At 42.7% G+C, this 12394-nt stretch overlaps 1 non-coding gene and 1 pseudogene across 3 annotated transcripts; both read left to right on the top strand.

The window, feature by feature from the left end:
- The first annotated feature begins 5296 nt into the window (after positions 1–5296).
- Positions 5297–12087, top strand: LOC147605310 (callose synthase 12 pseudogene; annotated as a pseudogene). Of its 2 annotated transcripts, none has more exons than XR_015265267.1 (2): positions 5297–11428; positions 11522–12087. The product of XR_015265267.1 is annotated as a callose synthase 12 pseudogene, transcript variant X1 (transcript). The 2 variants fall into 2 exon arrangements; XR_015265268.1 differs by having other exon boundaries at positions 5297–11433.
- On the top strand, positions 9068–9147 carry LOC147605311 (small nucleolar RNA J33). Its single transcript, XR_015265271.1, has one exon. It is a non-coding gene; the product is annotated as a small nucleolar RNA J33 (small nucleolar RNA).
- Positions 12088–12394: the final 307 nt, after the last annotated feature.

The raw sequence follows: 12394 nt of genomic DNA, 5'->3' as shown, positions 1-12394 counted from the left end.
GCTCTACACTTATTGCACCCTCATACATGGCTATTTCAAAATGCCCCCTCAATGTGATGAGGTTCTATCACCTAACATGCTACACTGGACCTACACTCGTGGTCATATGCTTGCCCTATGGGCTACAATATTGGCTTTCACAGTTTACATATGAGAGGATGGGGTTATAGCGAGGGGTGAGAAGCCATGCTGCTTATGCTCTTTATTACCTTTAGCTGCTAGGTTTATTGGCTTATTCTTTGCTTTAAACTCAAAGTCTTTGAGCTTGCTCTTCTTGTTTGCAAATGACTCATTGGCTCAGATTTTCTTGAGAGTTCATCTTTTACTCTTATTGTGATGGAAATCTGTAATCCTCGGGAAGCTTTCATGTGTATCTACACACCCATCTATAGTAGATTTGACAATACTACTGCAGAATCCGATGAAGAACAGTGCAAATCTGGTCCCCCGAAGATGTCTGTAGAGGGGCAGCAAACCAAAAATTGCACAAACGGCCCCCAAAACGCACCCAAAATGAAAATTCGACCACCACAAAACTGTAGTACAAAGTACAAAACACTTCAAGGTCCTCTTTCTTCTCTCAGAAGGGCTTCTTGATCCGATTCAAGAAGATAGAAAACTTGGGGTGAAAGGTGGGTAGTAGCAACAGGGGTGAGGAGTGTATGCTCTGATATCAAATGTTGGAAACAAGGTTGCAGGAATGCGCGCACACACACACACACACACACAGTGGAGAAGCTGAAGGGAGAACACAATGAGATGATAGATAGATAATGAATGTGTGTTGTACAAAGTTGATAAGTATATCCCAAGATGGGTGTATACTAGCACGGGAGAAAAAACTCCTAAAGAGGAAAAAAGTGCCCTGGCTGGCCCTAGTGTGTTCACACACATCACTATAAAATACGGCTACAAGAAATACTTTGGGGACTTGCAAAATAAACGAAATAAAGTTAGCAGCTTACAAATTAAAGCATACCTTTCTAAATGGGAAAAAAACTGATATAGCATATATGCTTATAGGCTTGGCAGAGCTGGCAAATCAACTTAGGGTGGGGGCCACATAGGTGTTGACATTGTAATGATGGGCAACCTACCAGGTAGACTTTTTATTTAAAGTGCAAAGAATTAGATGTAGACTTTTTCACCTCAAGAGTTAGAAATTAGGACTCCTTGCACAACGTGGGAAACTTTACTTAGGAATCCTTGCCAACGTGAGACAAAGTTTCCCAATGCGTAAGACTCCTTGTCAACATGTATGTAAGACAAAGTTTGCCCACTAAAATGTATCTTGAGCCCTTCTCTGCACCACAATGCTATTTGTTGCAGATATACACAACAGGTAGTTCCACACAACAAGATGGCCAAGTTCAACATAGAGAAAATGTAATAGATGCCTCCTTTCTTCTCCATCCATGCCGGCCTTGCCCTTTGCATATCCAAGCAATGAAAAGCTCCATGCTCAAATGCAAATCTGCGAACAGGCTCCGGTCACAACATTATCTAACCCATGCAAGTAGGGAGATGAAAATGGCAATTGCCAGCCTACCTTCAAATATAAAGAGAGAAAGATCCAAGTTACACTCGCCAAGAATTGATTAGCCACCGCAACACCGTCGGGGCGGCTCAAAAAAATGGCATACTAGTGTATTTGTACCGGCCAAAATTAAGAAAAGCTGGTTGAGATTTTAAGTAGCCCCCTTACTTTAAGGAATGTTTTTAAATATATTTTAGTTATAAAATTGACATATTGTAGAGATTTTGAAACAAAAATCGGATAGATTTAAGATTTGTTCTTATTTTAATTGGTTGAAAAATATGTTTTTTTAAAGCATTGAACACCGCACGACCAAAAGCTCCATCTGTGTAGACAAAAAATCAATCACAAGAAACACTCTTGCAATAGATCCAATCAAATCTGTGGCTCTAACACCATGTAAGAATATGATGATGGAGTGATGAGACGATGGAGTGATTGTAACAAGATAAACATTGACAATATATTGCTAATGAACGAGCCGTTACAATGATCTTCTTTCTATCTACGTTCATCGAGCTCATGCCCTTCGGTGCTAACCAACTAGTGCCAACTGGACCAGATCCGATTATGTCCCCAATTGTGTCCACACTAGTCTATCCACGGGCTTGCATGCATGTTTTCCAAAACTAGTTCCACACACATATACAATCTTGTGTCCGCATGCCCAAGCTTTGCCAATGTATACAAGACCATAACACCTAGCCAAGCAAACACACAAGACATTAGATTATCTCTAGACCGTCTTTCGAAGGAGCTCATAACATAAAAATGTTCATCCCCAACCCCCAAGTACACTAAATCCAACAAGAATAGAAGTGAGAGAATGACCCATTTCGTAAGTGGGAGCAACCATAGTGAGTGACACACCGATAGAGTGAACGGAGAGAGTGGAGCAGCTGGAGACAGCTGAATGAATGGAGGGAGTGAAAGTTATATTTTACAAAACAGCTCGGTGTGGGTGTACCATAAGCAAGTTCCCAACAACAGTTAACACCTCTTTCTAGCCTAACATTAAGAGATTTACTACCTTCTTTGAGCTTGGAGTCTAGCCCTTTTTTTTAAATCTTTACTGGTTCAAGATCCTCTTCAATTACCAATTTACCCTCTATCAAATCATCATCAATATGCCTTGTAGATGCTTAAAGATCTCTAGTAGTTGGTGGTATCTAATTGAAATCCTACCTCATATTTTCAGTGAATCTTAGTGGGTGTGGCCAACGTCATGAGGGGATTTTATTTCTTTTGGAAGCTTTTCCAAATTCAAGAACCTAAATCATAATAATCCCTCCTTATAAATTAATACATCCAAGTCCAACTAAGGAATAATTTTTTCGTACTTCTTCATCATTCTTGATCCCTTCAAAAAAGTTCAAGCCTTCCACAAGTAGTGGTTTAAGTTGCTTTTCTTGATTGTAGAGCCATTAGTGGCACCTTCTTCTATTTCTTTTCATGCTTTTTAACTAGCAACATACCCTTAGACTAGTTGAGCTTGCTCGAGCCTAGCTTTGGCTCATTTGCTGACTTTTGTTAACTAGCTCCTCTCCTGATGGGGAAGTCACTTTGGACTAATCCTTCTCTAGTCTTAACTTATCAAGGCACCTATAACTGGCAAGATTCTTTCTAGATCCTTCAAGCTTCCACCATTTGACTGAACTCATTGTATGATTGTTTGATCTACCCTACTATAAAGAAGAAGATTCATTAGAAAAAATTTCCCTTAGACTTAACAAAATATATTTTTTAGTTTACATATTTGTGAAATAAGGGATCTTATCAAATTTCGTGACTTCCAATCTTAACAAATTGTAGTTTTTAGATCCTTTAGTTGCTAAAGATGGGATTTTATTGAATACCTCCTCCTCTAGTCTTAACTTATCAAGGCACCTATAACTGGCAAGATTCTTTCTAGATCCTTCAATCTTCCACCATTTGACTCAACTCATTGTATGATTGTTTGATCTACCCTATTAAAGAAGAAGATTCATTAGAAAAAATTTCCCTTAGACTTAACAAAATATATTTTTTAGTTTACATATTTGTGACATAAGGGATCTTATCAAATTTCATGACTTCCAATCTTAACAAATTGTGGTTTTTAGATCCTTTAGTTGCTAAAGATGGGATTTCATTGAATACCTCCTCCTTTTTCCTTAATGCAATAGCATTTTTAGATGGCAAAGAGTTGGTGGTACATCTTTGGGCTAGTGCTTTCTCTTCCATCATTTTATGTATTTCATCCCAATCGAGGATCCTCCTATGTTCCTCTTTCTTTTGAGATTGGGTCCGTACATTTACACTCCTTTTGAAACACTTGTGCTAGCTTCTCTTATGGTTGATTTTGAGTCAATCCCCTTTTCACATTGTTCTTGGCTTGTGCTTTTTGCACCCATTTAGTAGCTTGCTTCTAGATTTCTCCTATTTTTTGCTAATTCACATGGTAGGCAATTGAGCGTGCAACCAATGGTGTTATGCAGTTTTTGAGATTTGAAGATTGCTAGAGAGTCTATTATTATGGGTTCTTTCTCTATTTCATCTACTAGCTCAAATAGCCCCCACCATCAAAATTACAAGAACTTCCACTTTTTCAGCATTCTTCATGATGTTATTGCACTATGAGAGAGGACACTGTAAAAGATGCTTTAAAAGAGACCTTAAAAAATAAGATTTAAATTTTGAACTAGTTATGAATGAAGCATCTATAGTTACAGGGATCACACAGTCTATTGTTTGTACACAAGTGTGACAAGTAGGGTAGAGGGGCCAACTTAGTGATAACTAAGCTGGCCACTTTTTAAAAAAATGAATGATGGCCACTTTTTTTTTAAAATTGAATGCATTGCAACATTCAAAATTATTTGCTGTCAATATTAATAGACATCAAAAAATTTGCCAAAGAATTTGTAACTACACACATGGCGAAAAATTGTCTTAGTGACATGTGAAGGGGAGAATGTTAATGGACAAGGTCCGAATTTTAGCAAATCTACAATGGACACATGTACAAAATTCCTAGATATGCCTTTTATCACAATGGGGTATGATGTGTGTTGTTTTTGGAACCCGTGACCCTATCGTCCCCCTTACCCTATTGTCGCCTTGTCATCCCCCTTACCCTACTCCAGTGTTCATAGAAAACATTTTTCTCAACACATCATGAAACTTCCAACTTCAAAAATTTGATAGGTTTTTTCTTGGAATGTACAGTTTGTAGAAGAGATAAATTACCGGTTAAAGTTTGTAGGTTTAAATGAGAATATTGTAGGTCAATTATGTTGAGAAGTTAAAGTTTGTAGGTTTAAATCAAAATATTGATGGTTAATTGTATAGTTTGTAGGTTTAAAATGAACACTCACTTACACAATGGTAACTATTATTTATGTAGGTAGATAAGCTACAAGTACTAAATAGCTGTTATTCATGTAGGCTACAAGGTACTCGGATGTTATGATTAATGTAGGGCTACAAGTACTCAAATGATGATGATTATTCATGTGGGCTAAAGCAGGGTTGCCATTGGATAAAATTTCTTGGAGCCTTACAATGTATATTCTCTACCCCAAATTTTGGTGGTTTGAAGATATAAATTGCCGATTGGTGCTAAGGTTGGAGCTTGAGAGTGGTTCGATTCTGGGCGGGATGGCACTAGGCTATTAAAAAAAGATATAAATTGTTATGAATTTGTGATAGATATATAAATTGTTATTAAAATTTTTATAAATTGTTATAAATTCGTGTGAGAATTGAAAGCGAAGAAACGTAGTTTTGTAAAGGGAGTGGGCAGCGGCCAGGTCATCCATCCAACAGCAGCAGGGCAGAGGACGGCAGGTGGCCTTTCTGTTTGGCCCCCGCGGCCCCGCCCATGGGCCTCTGCTCGGGCTACGGCCATGGTGATCTTCCAGTGTAGAAGAACACTGGCTAGTGCGCACTGTTCTAAAAGAAAAAGAGTTGCCTTTTACAGTTCGCACAGAATCACAGATTAAGAATTCCCCATAAAGCAGCTTGAAACGACTTCACTGAAGATGCCACTCACAGTCGTCCAAAGATCGCGCTTCATGCTCAGAGACTCACAAGCTATGGCGAGTTTTGGAGCTCTTGCTTGAAAGGCGAGCTATGGTGCTTGGCAGCCCGGAACAGGGGAGAGATATGGCAGCTGAAGCTCGTCGAGCAGAGTAGCTTTTCTCACCACTCGTGAAATTCCTTCATTTTTTTTTGGTTCGTCTGCTTTCTTGTTCTCTTTCTGCGTCTTCGTCTCTGTCTGTCTCCTTTCTTGCAGCAGGCTTCGAAGCTCTTGGCTACGGCTCGTTGAGCCTAGCAATTTTACCTATTCCTGATAATCCCTCGCTCTCCTCCTCCTCCTGCTGCTGCTGCTGCTGATTTTGAAGCTCTTGGCTATGGCGGGGAGAACTATGCGGGAGACGAAGCTCATTGAGCCTAGCAATTTCACCTGCCATTTCTGAACTCTTCTCCTTCTTTCTACTTCTGCTGCTGCTTCTTCTTTCCTGTTCTTTTTCTGTCTTTCTTCGTTGCAGCGGGTTTGGGAGCTCTTGGCTATGGCAGGGATCAGAGGGGAACTAGCTGTAGAGGACGAGGAGGTGTACAACATTCTCCCACTGCACGACATGCTGGCAGACAACGATGCCCTGCGGTTTCCTGAGGTGAGAGCGGCGATGCAGGCGCTGCAGAGTGTGGGGGATCTGCCGAGGCCACAGCAAGAAGAAGACGGATGGCTATGGCGGCAAGGGATGGACATGATGGACTGGCTGGGGGCCTTCTTCGGTTTTCAGGGGGACAATGTGAAGAACCAGAGGGAGCATGTAGTGTTACTACTGGCAAACTTCCAGATGCGTCTGCAGCCGCCGCCGGATCCCATCGACAGGCTTGACCGCAGTGTAGTTCATAATCTGCGAAGGAAGCTCCTGAAAAACTACACCAAATGGTGCTCCTTCCTCAACATGAAGCACAGCCTCTGGCTCCCCAAGGACCCCAGAGTTGTCGACGAGCGGCGTGAGCTCTTCTACTGCTGCCTCTACCTCCTCATCTGGGGTGAAGCAGCCAACCTCCGATTTATGCCAGAATGCCTCTGCTTCATCTTCCACAACATGGCTGTGGAGCTCAACAACATAATAGAGGATAAAATAGATCTTCAAACCGGCCAAAAATGCATGCCTTATTCCTTAGGTAAAAATGGCTTTCTTGGCAAAATTGTGACTCCGATCTACAATGCTGTCAAGGGTGAGGCTGAAGCTTCCAAGGAGGGCAAGGCCCCTCACTCAGCCTGGAGAAACTATGATGACATGAACGAGTATTTCTGGTCTAAGCGTTGCTTCACTCAGCTCTCATGGCCGCTCAACGCATCTTCCAACTACCTGGTTACCCCACAGAACCGAGGAAAAGCCACACAAAAGCAGCAGCAGAAGGTGGGAAAAACGGGCTTTGTTGAGCAGCGCTCCTTCCTCAACATCTACCGCAGCTTTGACCATCTCTGGACCGGCCTCATCCTCATGCTTCAAGCTATGATGATCCTTGCTTTCAACAGAGATGGCATACCCTGGCACGTGCTGTATGACAGAGATGTGCAGGGCACCTTGCTCACCATCTTCGTCACATGGTCAGGCCTCCGAGTCCTTCAGGCAGTGCTCGATGCAGGTATGCAATACAGCCTAATGTCCAGAGAGACAAAGCTGGTCGGTGTCCGCATGGTGCTCAAGATTCTAGTGGCTTCCGGTTGGACTGCCATCTTCTCCTTCTTGCTGGCACGGGTATGGCAGCAGAGAACAGTAGACAGAAGGTGGTCCCAAGAAGCAAATCTGAGACTGTTTCAGTTCCTCGAGACTGCAGCAGTGTTCATCTTACCTGAGATGCTGGCCCTTGTGCTCTTCATCTTGCCCTGGATAAGAAACTTTGTGGAGAGAACAGAATGGCGTGTGTTCCACGCCTTCACATGGTGGTATCAGACCAGACTGTTTGTAGCTCGTGGCCTGCGTGAAGGTGTCATTGATAATATCAGATACACAAGCTTCTGGCTGGTAGTTCTCTTTGCCAAGTTCTCCTTCAGCTACTTCTTGCAGGTGAGGCCCTTGGTAGAGCCAACACGGGAGCTTCTCAGTCTCAACGTCGTGAACTTTGAGTGGCATGAGTTTTTCAGGAATCACAACAGGTTTGTAGTGGCTGTCATATGGGCTCCTGTGGTTTTGATCTACTTGATGGATATACAAATTTGGTACGCTGTGTTCTCCTCTATAGTGGGAGCAATGCTGGGACTCTCTGCTCACATAGGTGAAATTCGCTCTGTGCAACAGCTCAAGTTGAGATTTCCTTTCTTTGCTAGTGCAATCACTTTCAACCTGGTGCCAGAGGAAGGGCTACTGGGGGGAGAGGTCTTGCCCCACTATCGGTGTGTTGCCCTCTTCAAAGATATGGTGAGAAGGGTGAAGCTTAGGTATGGACTTGGCAAGGACTATAGGAAGTTTGAATCAAATACACTGGAAGCTCGCAAGTTTGCATATGTATGGAATAAGATAATCCTTTACTTCAGAGAAGAAGATCTTGTGAGTGACCATGAAGTAGAACTGTTGGAGATCCCAGGCTCATCATGGAACGTGAGTGTCGTTCAGTGGCCTTCTGTACTTCTGTCCAATGAGGTTCTCATTGCATTGAGTATAACTCAGGATTGGCAAGGAAACGATGACAAGAGGATATGGGCAAAGATATGCAAGAATGAGTACAGAAGATGTGCTGTAGTGGAGTGCTATGATAGTGTAAAGCACTTGCTGAAGAGGATTCTGAAGGAGGATAGCAAGGAGCATGACATTGTAGAGGAGGTGTTTAAGGAGATCGAGACAGACCTTGATGAGGGTACATTCTGTCAGAAGTACAGGGTGAGTGAACTGGCAGAAGTCCATTCACGAGTGTTGGCTTTGGTGACAGTACTACTGAAAAAACCAACACCGAAAGAAGTGGTGGCTGCTCTCCAGAATTTGTATGATGTAGTGATGAGGGACTTACCTTCACAAAAGCACCATCCTAACTCCCTGCGGAATGCCCGTCTGGCCACAGAAAGCAATGAGCTATTATTTGTGGATGCTGTACAACTGTGTAATCAAGAGAAGGATAAGGCTTTTTTTCGCAGGTTGAGGAGGCTGAGCACCACTCTGAGCACCAGAGAGGCCATGAACAATGTCCCAAAGAATTTGGATGCCAGGAGGCGCATTGCCTTCTTCAGTAACTCCATCTTCATGAACATGCCTCATGCCCCCTCAGTGGAGAGGATGCTTTCTTTCAGTGTGCTTACACCCTACTACAGTGAGGATGTTATCTACAGCAAAGAGCAATTAAGAACCCCAAATGAGGACGGAGTGACGATCCTCTTCTATCTCCAGAGTATCTACCCAGATGAATGGAAAAATTTCCTTGAACGGATGCATCTGCAGGACAGACCATATCCTGAGAGAGAGCTGTTAGAGAATGAAGAGAACGAAAGGCAGCTCAGGTTGTGGGCTTCACATCGAGGTCAAACATTGGGTCGTACTGTCAGGGGCATGATGTATTACCACCATGCTCTTGAGACCCTTGCCTACCTTGATGCAGCATCGGAATTTGACTTGAAGCAGGATCAAACCTCCATCAGAATGGAGAGCCTTAACAGCCGTCAGTCATTTGATTATTCCACTAGCCAGCGAACCATGAGCAGCTTGAGTGGCATCAGTGCTTTGTACACAGCATCACAGGAGAAGGCCACAGCTCTTTTGAAGTTTACTTATGTTGTGGCATGCCAGATATATGGAACACAGAAAGCAAAGAAGGATGCAAGAGCAAATGACATTCTGTATCTCATGAAGAGCCATCCTGCCATGAGGGTTGCATATGTTGATGAGGTTGATGTTGACACGGCTCAAGGCAAGAAATTCTACTCTGTCTTGGTAAAGTATGACACAGCACGTGAGGAAGAGGTGGAGATCTATCGCATTGAGCTTCCTGGCAATCTCAAGCTGGGTGAAGGCAAGCCAGAGAATCAAAACCATGCCCTGATCTTTACTAGAGGAGAAGCAGTGCAAACTATTGACATGAACCAGGACAACTACTTCGAGGAGGCCCTCAAAGTAAGAAATCTGCTTCAAGAGTTCACCAAACATTATGGATTGAGAAGGCCACAGATATTAGGGGTTCGAGAGCATGTTTTCACTGGCTCTGTCTCTTCTCTAGCTTGGTTTATGTCTGCCCAAGAGAGTAGTTTTGTCACTCTTGGTCAGAGAGTGTTGGCAGACCCTCTCAAGATCAGAATGCATTATGGGCACCCAGATGTGTTTGATAGGCTCTGGTTCTTGACGAGGGGAGGTATCAGCAAGGCCTCAAGAGTCATCAACATCAGTGAGGATATATTTGCAGGATTCAACTGCACTCTGAGAGGAGGCAATGTCACTCATCATGAATACATTCAAGTAGGGAAAGGCCGAGATGTAGGATTAAATCAAATAGCTCTTTTTGAAGCTAAGGTTTCTAGTGGCAATGGTGAGCAAATGTTGAGCAGGGATGTTTACCGCCTTGGGCATCGCCTTGATTTCTTCCGGATGCTCTCCTTCTACTATACCACTGTGGGTTTCTACATCAGCAGCATGATTACCATCATAACAGTGTATGCTTTCTTATGGGGTCGTGTGTACCTTGGCCTCAGTGGAATAGAGGATGTGATTGCAGGTAGTCTCACCAACTCGGCCCTCACAGCCTCACTCAACCAGCAGTTCTTAGTGCAGCTTGGGTTGTTTACTGCTTTGCCAATGATTGTGGAGAATTCTTTAGAGCGTGGCTTCAGCACTGCTCTATGGGATTTCTTAACAATGCAACTGGAGCTGTGCTCTGTGTTCTTTACATTCTCATTGGGAACTAAGGGCCATTACTTTGGTAGGACTCTACTGCATGGTGGTGCCAAATACCGTGCTACGGGTCGCGGGTTTGTAGTAAGGCATGAGAAATTTGCTGAGAATTATCGTCTCTATGCTAGGAGCCATTTTGTAAAGGGTGTGGAGCTGATCATACTGTTGATCATCTATGAGTCATATGGTGGCCTGGCAAAAAATACCACTGTATACATCCTTTTGACATTCTCAAGCTGGTTCTTGGCATTATCATGGATCATGGCACCCTTCCTATTCAACCCCTCAGGCTTTGACTGGTTACAGACGGTTTATGACTTTGAAGATTTCCAGAACTGGCTATGGTACAAGGGGGGGGTGTTGACAAAGGCAGATCAGAGCTGGGAGGTGTGGTGGAATGAGGAACAGGATCACCTGAGGACAACAGGCTTTTGGGGAAAAGTGTTGGAAGTGATTCTCAGCTTAAGGTTTTTCCTCATCCAGTATGGCATGGTGTATAGGCTAAACATTGCTGCCAACAACAAAAGCATTCTTGTATACCTTCTCTCGTGGATTTATATTATATTAGCCATCTTAGTGTACATCTTAGTAGCCCGTGCAGGGGAGAAGTACTCAGCCAAAAATCATCTTTATTACAGAGCCATCCAGTCGTTTGTCACAGTCTTCATTGTCCTGGTCATTGTGCTGCTGCTGGAGTTGACTGATTTCCAGTTTGTGGATCTCTTTCTCAGCCTGCTGGCTTTTTTACCCACTGGATGGGGGCTTCTCTGCATAAGCTTGGTCTTGAAACCTTTCTTGTTGAAAACAGGGGTGTGGCCTGTTGTAGTTGCAGTTGCTCGCCTATATGAGTTTACCATGGGAATCATAGTGATGATCCCTCTTGCAATACTTTCCTGGCTGCCTGGATTCCAGCAAATGCAGACTCGCATACTCTTCAATCAAGCTTTCAGTAGAGGTTTGCACATCTCGAGAATTCTGGCAGGGAAGAAGCCAAATTAAGGGTTATAGAAGCCCTACGGTAAGGTGCAGTATTTTCTTTTTGAGCCTTTTATTGGCAATTTTATTGTAAATCGGCAAGGTAATACAAAATGATGTTATGCTTGTTTTACAGATGCTTATCGTAGGTGCTGCTGGTCTGGACACCTGGGACCTCATCAGAGTCCCATCTCAACAACCACTCAAGAAGATATTAAGAGTAGGGAAAATTAAGGTATACAGATAATTTTTACAAACGGGATGCTAGCTTTGGAAGGGACCCTCTTGGGAAGGGTCCCTTGACGCATCTACAGCATGCAAGGACCCACTCTGTTACTGCAATTGTTCTTTTCTCATATAAGATATGGCAAGTACTTGTAACTCTTCTGTATCATAGAGGAGGTTGACTTATGAGAGTTTTGTTTACCTCCAACATGTTACTTCTATGGCATACTTTAGTGGCAATATGAGTGCATAAACTCTTGTAACTGGTCATGAACGAACAGCTGTTGCTTATTGTAGCAATGGATCACTTTTCCCTTGCTGCAATTGCATGCTATATGGAAACAACTGTTGTTTAGGATAGCTATGGATCCTTTCTGCAGCTTTGAAGTCTAGTGCGTTGGCCTTAATTGAGATCGTAGGCAGATCCTGAAGTGTTTACTGACAGAATTGATAAATTGATTTCAGAGCTTTTCATAATACGGATTCCATTAATGGGTATCATAACTTATAAGAGCTGGCACTCCCTTTATGATCCAACTCAAAACCATGTGTTTGAGCATTTTGGATGAAATTTGTTTTTGGAACTTTGATATATGATTTTGAAATGGATTTCTTTGAAAATACACCAATAATATTTGTGTATATATTTATATATAAGTAGTAACATCATAAATTGGTGTGAGTGGAGAGTTGCATACTTCTCTCAAAAAAATTTTATAAGAGCCAAGGAATGTGCTTTTTCTTGGAATATAGGGAATGGAAATTTGAAAGAGCTCTCGTATGT

This window comes from Cibotium barometz, chromosome 60 (genome assembly GCF_041138505.1).
Source record: "Cibotium barometz isolate CiBa-2024 chromosome 60, ASM4113850v1, whole genome shotgun sequence".
Taxonomy (NCBI): Eukaryota; Viridiplantae; Streptophyta; class Polypodiopsida; order Cyatheales; family Cibotiaceae; genus Cibotium; species Cibotium barometz.
Note: the sequence above shows the minus strand (reverse complement) of the source record. Positions and strands in the feature narration are given on the sequence as shown.